This window comes from Oryctolagus cuniculus, chromosome 8, assembly GCF_051225735.1.
Source record: "Oryctolagus cuniculus isolate XC-2025 breed Fujian yellow rabbit chromosome 8, ASM5122573v1, whole genome shotgun sequence".
Lineage (NCBI taxonomy): Eukaryota > Metazoa > Chordata > Mammalia > Lagomorpha > Leporidae > Oryctolagus > Oryctolagus cuniculus.
This window is the reverse complement of record NC_142874.1, coordinates 142,013,073-142,024,987: the sequence shown is the minus strand read 5'-3', so window position 1 is coordinate 142,024,987 and position 11,915 is coordinate 142,013,073. Positions and strand designations below refer to the sequence as shown.

Genomic DNA, 11,915 nt, shown 5'->3' with positions numbered 1-11,915 from the left:
GAGGTGGTATAGGACTTGGGGTTCTTCAGCAAATGTACAGCCTAGGGGCACCTCACAAATGAGATTTTTTGACATATCTGAGGTTGAGCAAGTTTTCCTCTTTGTTTGGAGACCCTCAGAATCCTCAAAAACATCTTTTTCTCAAGATTTTACAAGTATCATTGCCCAAGGATAATGATAATAGCAATAGCAAACATGATGTATAGAGAGAGCACCCCTCATTGGCTACTTTCCCGTTAATCGACACTCACTGCTCTGCACAGCTGCTTGAATTCTGTTCCCGCCTCCTGTGTGGCAATCTCACTCCTCTCTGAGGGAGCCAGGTCCTGACAATGCCTGGGCCTTGCCTTATATCATCATCACAACCTAAATGTTTGCTCTACTACTCGTAATCTATTCACTTTTTCAGTATTTGTTACATTTCAGCTTAAGGCTCATCACAACTCTTTCGTTGCCACACTCTTCCCTGATCCTGAAATCCTCTGGATTTGTGAAGTCATGTGGATGGGTTATATTTTCACACACCTAATTCCTTAATGATTCTAATAAATGTAAGCATAAGGGTGCATTGTCATGAACTGGATCCATGGACTGATTTGCATCTCTAGGTTTCTTTTTCCTTCTGTGAGTTTGCCAGCAATAAAGTAATTTTACATAAGTATTTCAGGTTGGATAAAATTAATTAATTTAATGAAAATAGATTTATTTGGTGCTTCTATATGTTCATCAGTTAGCTAGGTTCCAGGATACAAATGTGAGCAAAATACAAGGTTTACATTCTAGTGTAGAGAGACAAATTTCATATAAAGTTAAGTAACAAAAGTGTATAGAATGGTAGACGAATTGAAATCTATTGAAAAACTTGTTGGGTTGTAAGTATGTTGCAAGAGAATACAGGAAAATCAAGTCTCACCTCAGTGACAAGATGGAATTTTACCAGAGGTTCTAGGTGCTGGAGGAGCAATCCAGGTGGACCCTGAGTTCACTGCAGATGCATGAAGAAAGTGTCAGTCTACCCCAGTGGACAGATTAGAGATAATATAAAGAATTAGATCAAGGTCACCAACACTTCAAGTCAGTGGCAGTTCTAGGAATTCAAACAAGACTTGCTGGTCATCACATCCCAAATCCTGCATTTAAATTCCACTACCAACTACACAATGGTGAAGAACTGGTGCATATCTAGGCCTGACTCACTGATGGATTGCATCTTCCCTGGGGTCTGTTTTTCAGTCATAGAGGGTCTCCCTAGGGTACCTGGACTCCTGTGTGGACCTACCCAGAAATGCATCCTCAGACTGGGGCTCTAACCCATCTCAAAATCAGAGTCAACTCCATTATTATCCCGAACTGGAATGTTCTCTTTTCTGGATGTCTTGCCGCTGTTTCATGACAATGTTGTTCTCACCTATGTCTGGGTCTGTTGGATTGTTTGCACCAAGAATGGTGAATAATGTAGTTTCATTCTCTGCAAATGTAGTCTCTCTCTCTGGCCTTCTTGGGGCAAACAACTAGTGTTTCTGCATTAAAAATTGCCATGGCTTAAACTTACATATTTCTCTTCCTTTGTCAGATTTCAAAGTGAAAACTCTATTGCAGAGTAAGTATAAATGGTCTAGGGCTCACAGCTGGACTCCTCACCAGGGCCATGTAGCCTTGACCTATTCCTGTTTATGGGTGATGTATGCCAGGTGTCCATATGTCAGAGGGTATCTGGTGGAGGAAAGAGCTGGGACAGGAGGAAGACTCACATAACAACAGCTAAGGTGTCCAAGGGCCCATTGGAGACTGTGCAAGTCAGTAAACATGTCTTCATGGAAGGCAAAGGAAGACAGGTTCTGGAAGAATGGGATCTTTGTGGTGCATGTGTTGTGGTGGGCAGGAGTTGGAGGCAGAGCAGCAGGGGGAGCTATGACTGCCCCAGCACAGACTCAGTGTGTGTAAGAGGGCAGCGTGGTTGCTGTCCTAGAGTCAGACCTGGTTTACTTTGACTTCAGTCACTGATGCACATGATTACTTTGGGTATCAGAGCATCAGCACCCTGCCGCACCATGAACTCCACATGCCTTGCAGACCTGCATTCACCCTCTCACAGTTCCTGGGCGCCCCTTCGCACCTGTACTTTACATATACATTAGAGTCACAGCAGCTTTAAGTTATCTCGGGAGACCAATGTGGTGCATAAAATTTCCAGACCTGGAGAGATGATACTGAAAATGAGTCCACTGGGCCAGCGCTGCAGCATAGTAGGTTAAACCTCAGCATGTGTTGCCGGCATCCCAAATGGGCATCAGTTTAAGTCCCAGCTGCTCCACTTCTGGTGCAGCTCTCTGCTAATGGCCTGGGAAAGCACTGGAAGATGGTCCCAATGCTTGATCCCCTGAATCCCTATGGGAGACCTGGAAGAAGGTCTGGGATCAGCCCAGCTCCAGCTGGATATTTGGGGAGTGAGCCAGAGGATGGAAAACCTCTCTCTCTGTCTCTCCCTCTCTCTGTCTGTAAATATACCTCTGAAATAAATAAATAAATCTTTAAAAAATAAGTTCATCTCAGCGTGTTTTCCTCTACTAGTTATTCTCCTTCACAGGTGTTTGTGAGCAACCCTGTTCCATGTGAACTAAAGTGATTTCAATGGATCTTTTATAACCCTAGATTAGGAGATGTCTAAGAGGAATCTCTGTCTAATAAACCAGTGCTGTGAGTATGAGAAGGGTGATCTTTCTTGGGTTGTAAATATGTTATTACCATAAACTAAAAGCTGACACTTAAGCTTTGCCTAACACATGATAAACTTTTTTTAAAAATTGAGAATCTCATCTAAATGTAGGTGTATTTTACCAACAATGGAAGTACATGGATAAACCAAAAGCATGACTTGAAGTTTGTATGAAGTATGTGTTCATTCTTGAAATTGCTAGAATTTGGAGTTACTTTCTTTTTTTCCTTTTAAATAATTTGTCTTCAGATCGTGGTATTTCCATATTAGCATGATGTAAGACACATGGCAAACATCAATGTGACAGCAACACAGAGGATTTGTTGCAAGAATGTTATTTGAGACAAGATACAGAAAATACATGCACCTCCCAAGGGTTACAAGCAATCATGAAGTCATTTTTGATTTCTGGAATCTTGGAAGCAGCACAAGCTGTACATGGTACCATTCTCATTGCAGGTGCCATTGATGTGGTCTTGAGGAAAACAGGATCTTCTGCAATGGCAGACCAACCCCCTCTGTTGACCTAGGGTAAAGAGAGAGTACCAGGAAATGGATACTGTGATCAAAGAGAAACTGAAAAAAGATACAAACCGGGTGGGATGGTGTCACGTGTCATTACAGCCAGCAGCATCAACAAGCATTATCAACACAAGCAATATACATAGCAAGTGCTGGTCACACAAGGATGTGTGATTTATTCTCATTTGTCTTCATTTCTTTGTGCTCCTGACCTCATCAAACACACCTGAACACAGCCTTAGCTGTGTCATCAGTTTCTAAAAGCTTCTCTAGTTGACAGTATAAAATGCTCTCCTTATGACTGCATTTACCCATTAGATCCATGACAAACTCACCTGCATGATTTCTCATTGTAAAGCAAGATATTTCCCGGATGTATCTTTTAGTAAAAGTTTGTGCAGAGGACATCTCCTAGACTCATCTGACATTCACCGTTTTTCTACTGTTCATTTTTATATTGAAAATGTTTTTGATTAATATGCAATACATTTCCACCACTTTAGGGTTTAGCACAGTGGTTCAACAAATGGCCAGAATGCACTCTGATAACATCAGGCAATCAGCTTCTCCAACTTCCCACATTTTCTTCATGTGTGGAACCCACAATCTTATCTCCTCCATTATTAGGATAAAATAGATTATAGGATATAGTAGTTTATTATGATCTCAGGCTGCTACACTGTACTGTGGAATACCGGAAATGATTACCTCTGTTTAACTGTATTTTAGTACCATGTTTGAAAAAAAATCAAGGCTATGAGAAGCTAAGTAAATTCAGCAAAGTGACCTAGACCATCCAGGACTGAATTCTAGAGCCTTCCTCCAACCCTTCCTCTTTAGTTTCTGTAGTCCTACCATGTTGGAGTCTCTTACCTGAATCCTGAAGAGCAGATGTTTCATTCCCTGCAAACGAGATGGCCATGACCTGGTCCCCTGCCTCTGACCACTCCTGGTCTGGAACCTCCTCATCTGTTGGTGGCACAGGCTCAGCCTTGGCCTGCAGTGCCACCAAGGAGAATGGCAGTGAGGAGGGTGAAGGGCCTCATGTCTGGGAGCCAGCTGGAGGCAGGAAGAGCAGGATTCTGAGTGTGCTGTGAGTGAGGAGGAGACTTTATACACAGTTCTAGGAGCAGGCTCTGTGACAAAGGCTGCAGTGAGAGATGGGGTGGATTTGGTAGGTAGGTGAGGGCTGCTGTTGCATTCAAGGTGCCTTTGACATTCCTCTGTTCTCACAGCTTCAATCATAGAAGGAGCCTGTGTGTTTACTATCAGTCCTTGCTTCAGGCTTCAGGCTCTTAGTCAATATATGTTCCCCTTCTGTCATCTGCTTGAATATTTACTGCTGAATAATAAAAATAAAAATAAAAGAATGAATGGTTCCATTTATAGAGTTCTGCTAACAGGTCTTATCTTCCAAACATGAACCCTACTACTTACTCACTGGAGGGCTAGACACTCAGGCCAGACCTGGACCCTAAAGGAGATGGGAGTGCCTTCATTAACATGTTTCAGGGCATTGCCCACCTCATGAAGGAGGCTGAGGATATGGTGTTGTACCTGCTATTGTTGCCAGTGTGAGGAGGAAGAATGATCTCACCCTGATTGAGATGTCACTAGCTGAATAGGACTCTGAGCAGAGGGATGGCCAGATTGAACAAAAGACAATCGACTTCAAGTGAACAATGTGAGCACATCAGTCCAGAGGCACACCTCCACTTTCAGAATTAGCAAAACAGCTGACATATGTGCCTTGAGCCATTTTTCTGAGATCTTTGATTTTATTATTAATTTTTGAAAATTTTAAACAAACTTACGAGGACAGAAACTGAAAAATCAGAAGAGGATGAGCTCCCAACTCTGCTCTCAGCCCTCAGTTCTGGTGCCAATCAAACCACTACTAACAGTTATGCAGTATCCAGCACTTATTTTCCCTTCAATCAACGTTATGAATACTTTGTACATTAAAACATACACAGTTCTACATTAATTTTAGTAAGTTTAAACCATTCCAGTGCTTGTATAAACTATCACCCAACTACTTTTCTATTAATAAAATATCACTCAGTTATTACAATTTGGTTATTCTTGTACTTTTCAAATAATAAAATACTTTCCTGTAAGTGATGAAATTCATAGATAAATTTAGAAATAGAATTTCAGGGTCAAACAACATAGGCTATATATTTGGAGATACTTTCACATTTCCTTCCATAGAAGTTGTCCCAATATGGCTTTTAAAAATATAGTTCTTTGTCCTCCTGCTTCCATGAGCAGTGGAATGTTCTTTAGAAAGCTTTGTCATTACTCAATTCCATCATCTCTTCTTCCTGCCTTGTTCGGGGAAAAAGAGCAGTTCTTTGCTCAAAATAATGGATGTCCCAGACCTTCTTGCACTTGAGGATGTATAAGAGAGTTCTGACTAGTAAAACATAACTCCTAAGAAAATATCTCAGAAGCTGGAGCTGTGGTGCAGCAGGTTAAAGCCCCTACCTGTGCATCGGCATCACACATGGGTGCTAGTTTGAGTCCCGGCTGCTCCACTTCTTATCCAGGTGTCAGCTGCAGCCTGGGAAGGCAGTAGAAGATGGGCAAGTCCTCAGGCCCGTGCATCTGCATGGGAGACCTGGAAGATGCTCCTGGCTGTTCTAATCCTGGCTGCCCCTTTTCTGATCCAGCTCTCTGCTATGGCCTGGGAAAGCAGTGCAAGATGGCCCAGGTTCTTGGGCCCCTGCACCCATGTGGGAGACCCGAAAGAAGCTCCTGGCTTCAGGCTTCAGACTTCAGATTGGTGCAGCTCCGGCTGTTGCGGCCAACTGGGGAGTGAACCAGTGGATGGAGGACCTCTCTCTCTGTCTCTACCCCTGTCTGTAACTCTGTCTTTCAAATAAATAAGATAACGTTTTTAAAAAAGGAATGGACGAAAGACCTGAATAGGCATTTTTCAAAGGATAAAATTCAAATGGCCAACAGATACATGAAAAAATCCTCAAGATTACTAGCCATATAGGAAATGCAAGTGAAACCCCAATGATGTTTCACCTCATCCCAATTAGAATGGCTATCATCCCCAAATTAAAAAAAAACAAAAAAAACAATAAATGGTCACAAGAATGTGGGAAAAAATGTACCCTAATAAACTAATGGTGACAACATAAACTAGTACAACCATCATAAAAAGTTGGAGAGAGAGAGAGAGAGAGAGAGAGAGATTTTCCATCCTTGTTGGATCCCTAAATTGTTGCATCTAGCAGAGCTGGGTCAGACCAAAGCCAGAACTCTGGAACTCCATCTAGGTCTCCCATGCCAGGGGTCACAGCATCTGGGCCATCTTCTGATGTCTTGGCAGGTACAATAGCTCAGAGGTGGATGAGCAGTGGAGTAGCCAGGATCTCCATTTTGTGCCCATAGGAGATGCTATTGTTGCAAAGAGTGGCTTTTAACTTGGAAGAGATATTTTGAAATATGGACTCATTTTGTTTCTTCACAAGCTCTTTCACTGTGATTTTGTCTTGCTAATTGTTTTCTCCCTTTTCTCTCACTCTACTTCTCACTCAAATACACAAGTGTACATTTCCATTATCAGTGAAAGTATTTTCTACTGTTTCTATAATGTAAATATTGCCATAAAAGATACAAATTGGAAAGACAGAGATATGCTTTGGATTCTTGTTTTATGCGATGAGACTCTAGCATCTCTATAGTCCATATGAGGATTTTTAAAAATGCTTTCTAAAGTACAATCTCTTTATTCTTTGAAACTTTCCCTTCATGTCTAAAATTAATGATACCATTAAATTTTCATTTTTAAAAGTTGGAGAAAAGAATACCAAAATCTTTGAAAGAAATGGACAGTGTTATAATAAAGGCGTTTACAAATATTGAAAGTAGTCAGGGGCAAAAATATTGCATTTGAAGAAGCAGCAGCACATTCTACAATTAACTTTAATTGTAGCGAAGCCAGAAACTATATGAAGACATTCTGTCCATGCTAGAAAGAAATCACAGCCATGTAAAATTCTATCCCCAAAGAAGATATCTTTGAATATAAGACCTAAAGAGTTAAGTTTAATTGGGAGTGACCTACAGTCACTCACAATAAAATAAATGAATAAGGGGGAAAAAAAAGGGAATTTCTAAAGCACGCAGTCAAGCAGAAGGGTAAGTCAGAGACCCCTAGTGGAGTTCTCCAATGCAAATTGAATGGAAAGGGGGGGAGGGCTGGGTTTGTGGACAAATGTGAGGAAACCTATGCATAGTATTAATAAGAAATGTGTCTTGTGGAGTAAGAAAAAGCAAAAAAAGAATCAAAGTACACGCCAATAAAAAGCATAGAAATTGAGAGCGTGAAAGGGCATCAAGTGTGGCAGCTGCTGATGTTCCCTGAGATGGAAGGGAAGAAGCTGACAGTGTTCATCTTCCAGAGTGGAAGAGCACCCTGAAATTTCTTTTACAACTTACAAACAATCCTTATGGATCATGGAAATTTCAAATACATAGAAAAATATGATGCCAAAGAAAAGTCCAACAATATGAAGACACACAGGGTGCAAAGGAAGCAAGGCAACATAGGTGTAAGAACAGAAAACACCACTATGAGAAACAGTGACTTGATCAGCTCTTGTCCTGACGGTTGTTGGACAATGTAATACTTTATCCATTTTAGTATTTTTTTTGTTCTAGTACCATTGGTTGAACTCTGTAATTAACACACAATTATTCTTAGGTGTTTAAATTTTAACTGAAAAGTGATCCCTGTTAGGAATTTGGAAAACATTATGTTGAGTGAAATAAGCCAATCCCAAAGGGACAAATACCACTTGTTCTCCTTGATAGGTGACAACTAACTGAGCACCAAAAAGGAAACCTTTTGAAGTGAAATGGACACTTGGAGAAACGGTGACTTGATCAGCCCTCACCCTGACTGTTGATGAGCAGCTTAATATGTTATCCCTCTTAGTATTTTTTTTTGTTTGTTCTACTTAATACTTTTGGTTGAATACTGTAATCAATACACAATTCTTCTTAAGTGCTGAAACTTAACTGAAAAGTGATCACTGTTAAATATAAGAGTGGGAATAAGAGAGGGAAGAGATGTGCAATTTGGGACATGCTCAAGCTGACTTACCTCAAACGGTAGAGTTAGAAACATACCAGGGGATTCCAATTCAATCCCATCAAGGTGGCATGTACCAATGCCATCTCACTAGTCCCAGTAATCAATTTCTGTTCACAATTGCCCATAATGATAGGACTAAGAACCAAAGGGATCACATAAACAAGAACAGTGTCTGCAAATACTAGCTGATAGAATCAAAAAGGGAGAGAATGATCCAACATGGGAAGTGAGATACACAGCAGACCCATAGAATGGCAAATGTCCTAAACAGCACTCTGGCCTCATAATCATCCCTTAAGGCATGCGGATCTGGCTGAAAAGCCCATGAGAGTATTTCAGGCATGGAAAGCCAAGACACTCTGGGGAAAAAAAAAAAAAAACTAAATGAAAGATCTCCGTGAGTGAGATCCCAGTGGAAAGAATGGGTCATCAAAGAAGGAGATACCTTTCTCTCAAGGGAGGAGAGAACTTCCACTTTGACTACTACCTTGTCTAAATATGATCAGAGTCAGTGAACTCAGGGGGCTTCCATAGCCTTGGCAGCTCATGGCAAGAGCCTAGGGTGATTACTGATGCCATAAACAAGAGTGTCAATTTGTTAAGTCAACAATAGGAGTCACTGTGCACTTACTCCTCATGTAGGATCTTTGTCCTTAGTGTGCTGTACATTGAGATTTAATGCTATAACTAGTACTCAAACAGTATTTTTCACTTTATGTTTCTGTGTGGGAGCCAACTGTTGAAATCTTTACTTTATGTATGCTAAACTAATCTTCTGATATAAAGAGAATTGAAAATGGATCTTGATGTGAATGGAAGGGGAGAGGGAGTTGATAAGGGGAGGGTTGTGGGTTGGAGGGACGTTAAGGGGGGGATGCCATTGTAATCGATATTCTGTACTTTGGAAATTTATATTCATTAAATAAAAGTTAAAAAAGAAAAAGAAAAGTCCAACAACATGAAGAAATACAGGGTGCAAAGGAAGCAAGGCAACATAGGTGTAAGAACAGAAAACAGCAAATTAAATGGCAGATTTAAATTGACATGCTTCTGAAATCACAGTAAGTTGTTTCTTTTACTTAAGGAACAAATGTTATTGAAATGTATTAAAAATAAGTAAATGATCATAAAATGTTTTTGAAATAAACAAGTAAAACATTAATTGTGAACTAATTAAAATAAAAACACAAAAATGTGAACAAATAAAGATTTTTTTAATAGGCAGAGGTAGACAGTGAGACAGCAAGAGCAAGAGCGAGAGCGAGAGAGAGAGAGAGAGAGAGAGAGAGAAAGGTCTTCCTTCCATTGGTTCACCCCCCAAGTGGCCGCTGCAGCTGGCGTGCTGTGGCTCACTAGGCTAAGCCTCTGCCTGTGGCTCAGGACACTGGGTGCTAGTCCCGGTTGCTCCTCTTCCATTCCAGCTCTCTGCTGTGCCCCGGGAAGGCAGTGGAGGATGGCCCAGGTCCTTAGGCCCTGTACCCGCATGGGAGACCAGGAGGAAGTACCTGGCTCCTGGCTTCGGATCAGCCATAGTGGCCACTTGGGGGGTAAACCAACGGAAGGAAGACCTTTCTCTCCCTCTCTCTCTCTCTCTCTCTCACTGTCTATCTCTGCCTGTCCAAAAAAAAAAAAAAAGATGCTACCAACTAAAGTTGACTTCATCACGAACAGACTTCTCAAAGAGGTTTTAAAGGAAGTTCTCCATAGTTAAATAGGGAAACAGACACCAAATAGTAAGGAAAATATCAGAAGGTATGAAACCTACTGGTAAGTGGAGTAAACTATACAGAAAAATTTAGAATGCTTTAATTTTGTAAAAATAGCACATATACATTCTTATCTTTAATATGAAGAGTAAAGAAGAAGATTATTAAAAAAAGTACATTAATATGTTAAAAGGCAATTAGACAGGTCGGTGCCATGGCAATGGTGAGGTGCTATATATCAATAATTACCTTAAAATAATGGATTAAACCCTCTAACTGAAACATATCAAGTGACTGACTGAATGAAAAAAGAGCCTATTACATGTTGAGTACAAGAATAGTCACCTCTAACCACACAGATAAGCTGAAAATGACAGGATAGAATAAGGTAGCATATGCTATGTATGGCTATTCATATATCACATAAAATACATATTAAATCAAAAGTAGTCAGAAGAGACAAGGCAAGTTATTATAGTATGATGAAGGATTCAATTCTGCAAGATTGAATAACAACTTTAGTTTTTAACTTTATTTATGTTATACCAGTTTCATGTATTTCCTATATACAGATTTGGGAACATAGTGATACTTCCCTCTCTTCTGCCCATGCTCCAACCCTTCTTCCTTCTCCCTCTCCCATTCCCACTCTTAATTTTTACGGAGACCTACTTTCAGTTTACTTAATGACTGTAAGGTTAACCCTACCTTAGCTAAAAGAATTCAACAAAAAGTGTGAAGAAAAAAAAAAAAACAACAACAACAAAACACTGTTCCAAACGGAAGAGACAAGGGCTGTAAACCATCATTGAATCTCAAAATTTCACTCCATTACATTTTAGGTGCTCTATTAGTTACCGCTGATCAGGGAAAACATATCTGTCTTTTTGGGACTGGATTATTTCACTCAGTATAATGGTTTCCAGTTGCATCCATTTTGTTGCAAAAGACAGGATTTCCTTTCTTTCTTTCTCTCTTTCTCTCTCTCTCTATCTCCCTTCCTTCCTTCCTTCCTTCCTTCCTTCCTTCCTTCCTTCCTTCCTTCCTTCCTTCCTTCCTTCTTTCGTGCCTGCCTTTCTCCCTTTCTCCCTTTCTTTCTCTCTCTCTCTTTCTTTCTCTCTCTCTTTCTTTCTCTATCTCTTTCTTTCTCTCTCTCTCTCTCTCTTCTTTCTCTTGTCTTTTTTACAACTGAGTAGTACTCCGTAGTGTATATATCCCATGATTTCATTATGTGGTCTTCAGCTGATGGACATCTGGGTTGAATTCACAACTTTTTATTTTATTTTATTTTATTTTATTTTATTATTATTTTATTTTTTAACATTTATTTAATGAATATAAATTTCCAAAGTACAGGTTATGGACTATAATGGCTTCCCCCCCACCCCATAACTGCCCTCCCACCCGCAACCCTCCCCTTTCCTTCCCCCTCCCCCCTTCCATTCACATCAAGATTCATTTTCTTTTTTTTTTTTTTTTGACAGGCAGAGTAGACAGTGAGAGAGAGAGACAGAGAGAGAAAGGTCTTCCTTTGCCGTTGGTTCACCCTCCAATGGCCGCTGCTGCAGCCGGCGCACCGCGCTGATCCGATGGCAGGAGCCAGGAGCCAGGTGCTTTTCCTGGTCTCCCATGGGGTGCAGGGCCCAAGCACCTGGGCCATCCTCCACTGCACTCCCTGGCCATAGCAGAGAGCTGGCCTGGAAGAGGGGCAATCGGGACAGAATCCGGCGCCCCAACCGGGACTAGAACCCGGTGTGCCGGCTCCGCAAGGTGGAGGATTAGCCTATTGAGCCACGGCGCCGGCAATCAAGATTCATTTTCAATTCTCTTTATACACAGAAGATCAGTTTAGCAT

General features: G+C 40.8%; 1 pseudogene; it reads right to left on the bottom strand.

Moving 5' to 3' along the window:
- Positions 1-3,111: 3,111 nt before the first annotated feature.
- LOC149125211 (defensin-6-like) lies at positions 3,112-4,284 on the bottom strand (annotated as a pseudogene).
- Between the last annotated feature and the right edge of the window lie 7,631 nt (positions 4,285-11,915).